Here is a 10,674-nt window from a genome sequence, read left to right as displayed (position 1 = left end):
TTTGTAGAAAGTAAGCGATGGTAAAAACATTAACCTACTCACTTAATGTTTATTTGGAAACGTTTACCGTCTAGTCGATAGAAGACCGGTTGGTCATATAATAGAGTTTACATAATAAACATTACAATTTATAATAAGTTTATGAAATTTTATCTAATTAAACTTAAATTATTCATATGATTACTTCTGTTAATATGATTAGGATTTTGTTAATATATCTTATATTCTCACATTTGCTTATTATATATTATTCTTATTAGTTTTAATCGATATATTCTTGTTGACATAATGTCATTTTACCTAGTCCAAGATGATAATATATATATATATATATATTTAAAATTTACAGTTTTAATATTAAACAGAAAATTTTAATTTAAAAAACTAAAGATAACTTAAAAAAAATAAAGAAAATTGTGTTTGAGTTGCATGTTTGGATCTGAGTGGTGGTGGCCCTTGTTCTGTCATACTTAGGTGTGAGTTCTGTCCTTATTCTGTCAAGAAACATGGTACTGAATAATTAGTTAGCATAAAATTTATATATCACGTTACGTTATGTATCAGCTCACCTTGACTATTCCACATGCAAACCTGCAAAACTTTTTTAATTTCAATTTCTTTTTGAAAAACGACATAAAACATGATAAGCAGTTTTATTATATACTCCTAAAGCTGTATCTGAGAAGAAGATGAGCTAAAAATCATTGGCTATGTCACAGTCAACAACAAATACTTTATTATTGTCTTAATCATTGGAAAAAAAACTATAACAATAATTGATCTAGATAAGAGATAATGTATTTTTTGTATGAAATGATAAGAAGATATATGTATTTTATTAATTAAGTTTTCTTTTTTACATTTTATAAATATAAAGTATAATATAATTAAAAATGGTTAGTTTTTAAAATTAGGAATTTAAGTATTTGGAATAATTGAACGTGCACAAACTTTTTCACAATGCTATATTGAAATCTAAGATGGAGCAGGTTTTTCCCCTTTAGGTCATCTCTTTGATTAAAGTTAATAAATGGGACATTATTTATTTAAGAATCATTCTTTATATTATTAAAATTCCTTAAAAATAATTTGATTTGAATTAAATTAGTTAAAAGAAACATAAATAAAGATTACGGTGATGTCAATTTTAAAACTTAAAAGTTAAGTTAGATACTTATTTTTGAATGAATATATAACATTTTAAGGCAACAAAATCAAAATAAGTAACCCACTTTATAAGCATACATATATTATGAATGTAATTAACAAACTAAAAATATGTGTTTATGTTTTGGATGGAAATTTAAAGTACTTCCAAAAGAATCAAATAACTTTTTTTATAAACAAAAATAAATGAAAAAAGGTTAAATATGTTTTTAGTCCCTAAACTATCAAGCGATTTTGTTTTTAGTTCCTCTTTCAAAGTAAGGTACATTTTAGTCCTCCTCCCTCAGGAAACCTTATTTTTGGTCCTCTAAAACTAACAGCGTTAAAAATGAGCTGAGTTGGCTAACGGTGCAGTGCCACGTCATTTTTTTTTTCATTGAGTCACTCTTCCTTTCTCTCTCCCTCACTAGCAAGGCTCCTACCGTCGGCAAGAGCATGTTCAAGCGGACCTAGTCACTGCTTAACGATATCTTCGGCGAGGCGCGTGACAATGAGATCATGGTGGTCCTCAGAGCCAGCGGTTCTGGAAAGTCAATACTGATCGAAATGTTAGAATCACGTCTTCTGAAGGTGATCTCTGCATACGTGATGTAAGACGACCTACTCTTCCCTATGCTCACCGTGGAAGAGACTTTGATGTTCGCAGCGGAATTCAAACTTCCGCACACGCTTTCCATGTCAAAGAAAAACGCCCGCGTCCAGGATCTCATCGAGCAGCTAGGTCTTCGGAACGCCGCAAAAACAATCATCGACGACGAAGGTCATCGCGAACTGGAAGGCTCACTTGGCAGAACGAAGAGCTTGGTTGAGTTCAATAAATCGTGGCAGAGCATGACAAAGCACCATCAAATGACAACGGAGGAGGAACAATACGCGTTGTCGTTGAAGGAAGCAATAAGCAGTCTCTTAGCCTGGCAAATGAAATAGAAACCTTCTGTGTTGGGAACCAAAAAGACTTTCATTTATTAACCTAGCAAGCATCGAAACTTTATCTTCTCTTAGCTAATACCTCAACTCACTGTCCCAATTCACAGATTCAATTGAAGGAGCGATTGCTTTTACCCCCAATCTGCAAATTAGGTTTTTTTTTTCCCAAAGGTCTGTTTTTTATTTTTATTTTGTTTGTTTCTTTGAAATTGAATTTGTGGGGTTTCTTTCAATCAGACTCCTGATCCAATTCCACAATTTATCCCTTCAGGTTTGGTTAATGTTTCATTGGGTTTCTTTTTCTGCTTGTGAATGAATGGAAAGTTGGTTACACAACAACAATGGAAGCAACAATGAATAGAAGTGTTTCAGGAAGCAACAATGGAAGCAATGGCCAAAATGGGAGCAACAGAACAGTTAATGCTGGAGGAACAAACATGAAAAGTGACAATAGTTTCTTTGGAAATAGTGGCAGTGGCGATGCTAGTGGAAGTAGGACTGTCGATGTTGGCATGGTGGAGGAGGTTCATGTTGGTGAAAATTGTGGGGTGGAAAAAGAGTTGACGAGGGAGGGCGGTGGAAGGGGACGAAGATGCAAGAAGACGACGCCAGTGAAGGAGGGAGAAAAACTGTAAAAATTACTCAGAAAAAAAAAATGACATGTCATTACACCGTTAGCCACATCAGCTAGTTTTTAACGGTGTTAGTTTTGGATTATTAAAATTAAAGTTTCTTTAAGGAGGAGGACTAAAATGTACCTTACTTCACATAGTACTTTTGATCGAAAAATCGATCTGATTTTTTTCGTACTTTTCGCTCAATGATGAAATGGGTCAGATTCTACAGGACCAAACCTTGTGGGAGTTAAGGAATGATGAAAGAAAAGAAAAAAAGAAAGTAAATAAAANNGCAGTAGAAGAGNCCTGATTCCAANCGAAAAAATTNAAACTTGNTTGAAAAGGATCTTTCTGATTATTGAAGAATGGGGCAAAAGGATTGATCGCGAAAGATTTCTTGTTCTTATTAGAATTAGAAGATCGTGAGGAACTAAAACCAAAACCGCTTGATAGTAAGGAATAAAAACATATTTAACCCAATAAAAAATTATACACTAAAATTTTTTGAAAAATTAAATAAAAAATTGATTTACTAGATTGATTTTTTTTATGAGATAATACATATGACTTTTGGATACCTTATTTTGGTACATCTACTTTTTTTTTTTCTATAATGAACCGACCACACACACAAGCACCTACCAACAAGTTTAAATTTTGGAGTTACTTTTTCACCACTTCTTTTTTTCTTTAAGTTCACTCCTAATTTTCACATATTTCGTTTTTAGAATAATAAAAAAAAAATAAGAGTATAAGTGTAAAAGCTTTAATTTCTTTAGTTATGATTGAGCTCTTTAAACTCTTGAAGATGTTTATTAAGGAAAGATTAAAATTAAATTTAATATATTTAAAATCTATGATTCTCTTCAAAATTAATTCCATATTAACATTAATTTTCTTTTTAGTAAACACATGTATCAATTACTAAATCAAATGCATGCTCAATTTGTGACATGTAATTCACATCGTCTTGTAATTAATAAATTTTATTAATATTTTCTTTTGTAAATTAGAAGTATTTTTTACTTTTACTAATTTAATATCTCAAGTTCAAAATAGACTTACTTATACATATATTTATTTCTATATATAAGTATTCTATATTTATTTCTATATATAAGTATTCTACATTTATTTCTATATACAAATATTATACAGGAGTTCTATACACGGATACATATCCACCATACAAGCATATATCTTTCTAACATGATTATATCTTATTTCATAACATGAGTGAAAAAATAGCTAAGAAGACAAGTGATATATTTGGTGAAACTTGCATATTTTTTTATCTGTTAAAACAAAATCGTATGGAGAATAAACCGTTAAAACAATTCAGGTTTTGAAGTTTAACAAAAAGCATTAAATAAAATATTATTGTGTATGAAAATCTAGTTAAAGAAATAACGTCTAAAGAAGAAATACTTTATAACGTGTGAAGTTAAGCTTATAAACAAAGTTTTCTAGACCAAATTGTCTAAATGAATTAGAAAATCATAAACAACGTCTTAAAGAAAGTATCTCTCTTTAAAATAATCTAATAGACTATATGAGCAAAACAAGCTAGCGTCTTATGAAAACAAAAGTCTATCTCTTATAAAATACTAAGGCTAAAAGAAGTCTTTATTTAATACAGTGTTATCTTGCAAAGCTTTTTAAAGAATACTACGTCTGATGAAGTGATTGCTAAACGTTATAGCCTTTGAAAAAACATCTTATCTTGATACCATCTGATGATTATACATGTTATGTCTTACCAAACGATGCATTTACAAATGGCATGACAAATGATAAATTGTCTTGAACATGCAACATTGTCTAACATTTATCGACGTTCAAAACATTTAATGCATGTATGATACAATACTCTGATACTTTTATACTTTTTATCTTGATATTCATGTTGATCAATAAAGTAGAAAGATATGATCAGAATCACTGCATCCAAGAAAAAGACGTTGAGATAAGAAGCACATTATGGAAATATTTCTCTTAAAGCCCTCTTCTCTGTCACATCGTACAAGTTCACTTTCGCTTAAGATTATGAGAAAAAGCTCTAATCGCTACAAAGTAGACTAAAGCCTGACTTCCCACCTAAAGGCTACCTATTCTCCTGAAGTCAACTTCTCTGTCTAACAGTCATTTTACAAAAGAACCTATATATAGAAGAAAGTTTGAAGAGAAGACAAAAGGAATAACAACGTAAAAAGGATAATAAAGAACAGTAAACTTAGGCTTGTTGGACTCATATATCGTCTAAAGTTTAATATCTTTTGATAGAAAAATCTTAGCAAAATACATAACACCTCATATTGTTGATATCCTCTCCTTGAGAGTTATCATTTGTACCTTTGTTTTTAACATTATTTGTGTTGTAAATTTTGAAGAGAATTAAAACAGTTGTCTAGACGTGATGTCTAGGTTTGGAACCAAGAGTGGTAAGAATACTTGTAAACCAAGAGTGGTTAAACTTGAATTAGTCGTGTTGACTAGGGAACTTGAAGTGGTAAGACACTTATTGTAAATGAGGAGCGGTTAAACTCAGACTAGTCGTGTTGATTAGAGAACCAAGAGTGGTGAGAATACTTGTTGTAAATATGGAGAGGTAAAACTCGTGTAATCTTGGAAAAAAAATAGTGGAATCCTTTAAGAGTTCTTAAAAGAGAACTGAATGTAGCTTAGGTTAAGTGAACCAGTATAAAAATCCGTGGTTATTGCTTTGCTATTCAAAACGTTTTCCATTTACTCATCTTATAAAAATCAGCGTCCAAAGATCTTACAATCTTTATATATTCTCTTTACAAGTCATTAGACACTACTTTGAAAAAGAATTTCAAAAACATTATTCATCCCCTGACCCTTCTTTAGTGTTTTTCATGTGTTTTTAGTATCTTGTGAAAGTGGAAGCTCTTTGAAATGTTTTTAAAATCATGAAGCTTAGTACAAGTAAGGGAAACTAGTCTAATTTCAAATTATATTATAAATTTAATTACTTAGTGTAAGGGTGACATGGTCACCAAATTTAATAATTATTATAAATATTTTGTATGAATTTAGCAGATAACATTAATGAACACTAAATGAAATTTTGTTCAGAATGAATTGATCTCGATTTGGACATATGTGAGTGGTAATTGTTATGATGATTTTGGTTTGAATGAGCAAAGGACAATGATTTTGGTAGAAAAAATTGTACTTATAGAAGAGTAGAATATCCAGCTATTTGTTTCGTCTTAGCAAAGCTAACATCCCCGAACTGCTCATACATATGAGCAAGTGCAGCAACGCCCCAAGCATATTCGTCATGCAAGTCTCTAAACAACATTAAGTACAATACACATATAAGGGTGACATTCTTATTTGTGAAAATAGTGCATCCAACCATATGCAACAAGTATGTCGGTGTCATGAACTCTTAGTGTTACTATGACAACACTTCTGCTAGACATCCCTCAACTAGCTCAACCTAACTTTGGGACCATGTGATCCTTTGTCATCTTAACTCCAACACTAGTGTGGTCCATGCCTAAAAGATCGGTAATTAGAGATCGAGTTGTTAAGACAAGATCGTTCATAAGACCGAATTGTCTAAACACTCTCATATATTTTAAAGGTTAACAAACAACATTAAATGAAATGAGCATATGACAATGTTATCGTTAGAATAAAAATATAGCTAAGATATAAGTGATTTGTGAAAATACACTGAGAAATCTAAACCCCTTAAGCAAATTCACAGTAAAAACACCTGGGTATAAACAGACGTATCACTAAATGATTTCCTTAATTAATGGGTCAATGAGAGTCTTGCTGAATATAATGAATGATATACATCGCTAAGCAATGATCAAACAAACTCTCAATATATATTAATAGATAGAAGTGTCAAATGATGTTTTTGGAAATCACGCTAAAAGCCTCAAATGATATTCCAAAAACTTGTGTTGAAAGACACCTTGCTAAATACATTTTTTTTAATAAAACAAAGAAAAAATTAAAGAAGCGTTTACATGGACTAGATGATACCATGTGTCAAACAATCTACTTCATCCAACGATGAAGTCTTCATCAATTACTTGGTATCTTAATAAAAAGCTCAGACGACCAAATCTTTCTTGGACAATAGAAAACGTAAAAAGCACTTTGTTTCTCTGTAGAGGTATTAAATGTAATTAAATTTTCAACGTTTAAAAACATCAAAAGTGATAAGAGAAAACACATATTTGTTGCATGCATATCTACTTTACTTTGTGCAGATTGCCTATTACACCCATCCACCTGCTTCATCCTGTGCAAATCAAAAGTTGACGTTAGAAACAAAGAAGACATTTGCAGAATGTTCTCTTCATCAAAAGTCATGTCAGAAAAATCCTACTACCTACTTTTGTCGAAGTACTGAAAAATTGAGTTTGATTTGACAAGTTAATTTTAACTAACGACTGCTATATACAACAAGACTAAGAAGACTCAAGGATCAAGGAAAAACTTTGTGTAACATATATTTTTTTGAGAAGCCTTTAAATAGAAGATAATTCAAAAAGAGAATCAATAGAATAACATATAGAAAGAAAAGTCTCAACCGAACAATGTCGAGATAAAGCTCAAAAGCACATAAACTCAAAAGAAAATGTCTGAGAAAGAAAAACTCAAGAAAAGAAACATCGTCAAGCTTTATTGATATATAAGCTTACTATTGTAAGAAGATAGGAGAGAGAAAATATTCAGTACTTCAGTTGGTATCAAAGCTAACCTCATAGGGTTAGTTCTTCACATGACTCGAGGAAACAATCATGAGATATGGAAAGTGAAGGCTATGCTGTCAACCGCTCTCCTCTATTCAAAGGAAAAAAGTTCGACTACTGAAAACAAATAATGTTTACATTCTTTGAATCATGTCACATTGATACGTGGAAATTCGTTGGAAAGGAAAACTATATACCTATTGATGAAGGAGGAGAGTCACTCGTAAGAAGCAAATAGACAGATGAGCAGAAACAATGATACTTGCTAAACTTTAAAGCTCGCAACTCACTTATGTGTGCTATCTTAAAGAAGAGTATCGAAAAATTCACGCCTTTTAAGGAGCAAAGGAAATATGGAACACCTTGGTCATCACGTATGAGGGATCCAACAAGGTCAAAAGAAACAAGCTTAGTCTATTGACTAGGCAGTACGAGATATTCACAATGCTGGTAAATGAAAATATCCAGAGCATGTTTAGTAGATTTTAGAAGATCCTCAACGAGCTCAGATCTCTAGGGCAGTCCTACTACAACTTCAACCATACCGATAAAATCCTACGCATTTTCCCTAGAGAATGGAGGCCACAAGTTACTGCCTTCAGAATATCAAAAAACCTCGATGGTATGAGCTTGGAAGAGCTGATCGGGACTTTAAAGATGCAAGAGCTTGAACTCCAACAATATGGCTCAATCAAGAAAGAGAAAAACATTGCTCTTAAAGCCATCAAGAAGATTTCTACCAAAGCTCTTAAAACAAATAAATATTTGGAGGAATCTAACGATGAACAAGACACTATAGACGAAAACGAAAAATAGGAACTTTCATTCATATTAAAAGTAATTTTCTTTTACTTTTGGTCAAATAAATTGATTAAATATGAAAAGAATATTTTGATAATATTAAAAAAAAGTTGGATGCATAGGAAGAAAAGGATGAAGAGTACAGGAAAAACACTCGAATAACAATGCTTAAAGTCACATGGGTACAGTGGCAAAATACTTATGTTGAATGCTTAATTAAGTATAAAATCTACTTTATAAAAAATTACAATCTAACGTAAATAAAGTAATTATGATATAGTTTTGCTTTATATTTGAAATCAAATTAACTGCATTCTTTATTTTTTAAAAGTATAATTGAACGGATAATGGCACAAGTTACTCTTTAATAGTAATCAAATCAACTTTTTTTAAAGGCTTAATTACCTTTCTATCAAGTTGGGAGTTGAATTTTTGTTTGATACCCGCTTTTAAAAGTGATTTAATTTGGTTTCCAAGTTACTGATTTTGCTTTTAATAGGTCTCTTCCGTTAAGTAGCTTGCAACGACGTTAACTTTACACTTACGTAGCGATATTTTTCTTCTCTCTCCTCTATTATTCCTGACACTTCTTTCTCTCTCTCCTGTTTCTCTCTCTCACCTCACCATTATAACATCATTATAATTACCTCTCTCACCTTTTTCTCTCTCTTCTATTTCTCTCTATTTTATTTCTCTCTCTCCATTATAACATCATTCTATGGACCTTCTATCTTTTTTCTGGTGCATTGCATTTGCAGATTCAATAATCAATGATAATAATAATAGTATTATTATTATTTCAAGTCCGGAGAGCCCTGCATGAAGGAAACGTCAGATCATGAAGAATATGAAAGCTGGTATACTAGCTTCCTTTCGCTGAAGAAGCATAACGCAACCTATTCTGACCTTTAAACCAATACAGAAAGTATGCTTTGCATCTTGATGTGCTCTGCTTCCACTTGCTTTTCATTTTTTGCTTATTTACTGCGAATTTTCCTATTTTCTTTAATTTGTTTTGCTTATTTTGCTTGTGTTGTCGCAGGAACTAATCTTCAAACGAATGAAGAGGTTGCGATTAAGCTTGTGAGTTTTTGGACCTACGACGTACCCTAATTTGAAAAAAAAAAGTTTAACGTCTTTGTTTTTTGCTACTCCTATTTGGTGCTGAGAAAATAAAGAAGTTGCAGAAATTAGGAATTGGAGAATTTCAGTGACGTTGTATTATAGAGTTGAAATTGGAGTTATAGGATATCGAATATCTTTTCCTTTGTGTTTTAGTTTTTTTTCTAACACGGGCATCGTTGATAAGTACTTGGAAGTTAAGGTTTTTTGTTTCTTTCTGCTGCAAGATTGAAATTATTGAGTGCGGGGTGATGTTTTACTATTTTATTTTGGTTTTTGATTCAGGAAACTGTGAAAACCAAGCACCCTCAACTGTTGTATGAATCGAAGCTGTATAAAATTCTGCAAGGAGGAAGTAGGCTCTCTTCTTGGTGAAATTGTTTTTGTGAAATTTGTATTTGTTGTTGGTTTGTGATGCTTACTTAGCTTAAATGTTTTTGGTTGACCATTTTTATTTGAGAGACAATTTCTGACTATTCTTATGCTTGCTGATCAGATGGTAGGTTTTTCCCTATTGCGGAGACATCTTTCTTAATTCTGACCCACCTTAAGTGATGTTGTTTATACATTTTTAACTGCTTACAAATAAATCGAGTTGAATTTGTTCATTCCAAATCTTTTTTACATCACAACATCAAACCAGACAACTTCCTTATGGGTTTAGGAAGGCGTGCAAATCAAGTATGTAGTCAATTGTTGCTTTTTAATTCTTTATCTTGTCATATATTTGATGTATCATCTTCGCATCTGCCTCATTTAAGGTGTATATCATTGACTTTGGCCTTGCTAAGAAATATACAGACACATCTACACATCAGCATATCCCATACAGGTACTTTACATTTATCTGACTTTATAAAATTGGTAACTATTTATGTGAGATTTCTTGTTAAAAAATAGAAGCTTTGAATTGATCTCATTGAAAGTTGTGAAGCTAATCCGGCTTGCACGAGAACCTTCAATGCTTATGTTCCAACTATCAATACAATGTGTGTCCTTGCAACCTTTTATGTGATTTAGAGTCACTTGGATATGTTCTTATGTACCTTTTAAGAGGAAGGTCATTAGCCTCTCTCCTTGGTTATTTAACTTTTTATATTTCTATCACGTACTGTTTTTTCATTTGGATGTTATGCAGTCTGCCTTGGCAGGGATTGAAAGCTGGTACTAAGAAGCAGAAGTACGAGAAGATTAGTGAGAAGAAAGTTTCTACTTCTATTGAGGTGTGATTGTGTAGTTAAGAAGGTTTTTTGTTTACTATCACATGTCCATATTTTGGTTCCAAATCATATCTG

The 10,674-nt window shown here is 31.8% G+C and overlaps 1 long non-coding RNA gene across 2 annotated transcripts; it reads left to right on the top strand.

The window, feature by feature from the left end:
- The first annotated feature begins 8,697 nt into the window (after positions 1 to 8,697).
- LOC106753256 lies at positions 8,698 to 10,661 on the top strand. Of its 2 annotated transcripts, XR_002666760.1 has the most exons (5): positions 8,698 to 9,182; positions 9,300 to 9,340; positions 9,665 to 10,060; positions 10,141 to 10,211; positions 10,518 to 10,661. It is a non-coding gene; the product is annotated as an uncharacterized LOC106753256 (long non-coding RNA). The 2 variants fall into 2 exon arrangements; XR_001375213.2 differs by having other exon boundaries at positions 9,665 to 10,211.
- Positions 10,662 to 10,674: the final 13 nt, after the last annotated feature.

Source organism: Vigna radiata, unplaced genomic scaffold (assembly GCF_000741045.1).
Source record: "Vigna radiata var. radiata cultivar VC1973A unplaced genomic scaffold, Vradiata_ver6 scaffold_347, whole genome shotgun sequence".
NCBI classification, from domain to species: Eukaryota; Viridiplantae; Streptophyta; class Magnoliopsida; order Fabales; family Fabaceae; genus Vigna; species Vigna radiata.
This window is presented reverse-complemented; position numbering and strand designations above follow the sequence as displayed.